Genomic DNA, 972 nt, shown 5'->3' on the forward strand with positions numbered 1-972 from the left:
CATTAATTAGTTCGTTCATCCATCCATCATCAGTACACATGACTTACCAGTTCAACACTAAAAGTTCAATAGGTTCAACGTACTCGTAGCTCAACAGACATGACTTAACAATTTAATCTATATCTATATCTATATCTATATCTATATCTATATCTATATCTATATCTATATCTATGTATACCTATATCTCTCTATATCTATATCTACATCTATACATAATATTAAAAGGAGGAAGCTTTCTTAGTTCTCCATGTGACACCCTTTTATATCCGTTAATTTAATGTCACCCATATGAATTGATGGTTGAGATTTGATGTATGTAGTGTGTTTCTCTGAGTTGATAAAAATTACCCCCAATGCCACATATAAGTGAGAAAAAAGTTTTTTTTGCCCGTCTAAATTTTCACCATCATCCATTCAAAAAATTTCCTACGCACACGCAAGATCATGGTGATGCATAGCAACGAGAGGGGAGAGTATTGTCCACGTACCCTCGTATACCGAAAGCGGAAGCGTTATGACAACGCGGTTGATGTAGTCGTACGTCTTCACGATCCGACCGATCCAAGTACCGAACGTACGGCACCTCCGAGTTCAGCACACGTTCAACTCGATGACGATCCCCGGACTCCGATCCAGCAGGGTGTCGGGGATGAGTTCTGTCAGCATGACGGCATGGTGATGATGATGATGATCTACCGACGCAGGGCCTCGCCTAAGCACCGCAACAATATGACCGAGGTGAAATATTGTGGAGGGGGGCACCGCACACGGCTAAGGAACGATCACGAAGATCAACTTGTGTGTTATGGGGTGCCCCCTGCCCCCGTATATAAAGGAGGGAGGGGGGGAGGTGCGGCCGGCCCCTAGGGTGCGCCTGGAGGAGTCCTACTCCCACCGGGAGTAGGACTCCCCCCTCTTGCCTTGTAGGAGAAGGAAAGGGGGAAGGGGAAAGAGGAAAGGGGGGCGCCG

The sequence above is a fragment of the Triticum dicoccoides genome, chromosome 7B (assembly GCF_002162155.2).
Source record: "Triticum dicoccoides isolate Atlit2015 ecotype Zavitan chromosome 7B, WEW_v2.0, whole genome shotgun sequence".
NCBI lineage: Eukaryota > Viridiplantae > Streptophyta > Magnoliopsida > Poales > Poaceae > Triticum > Triticum dicoccoides.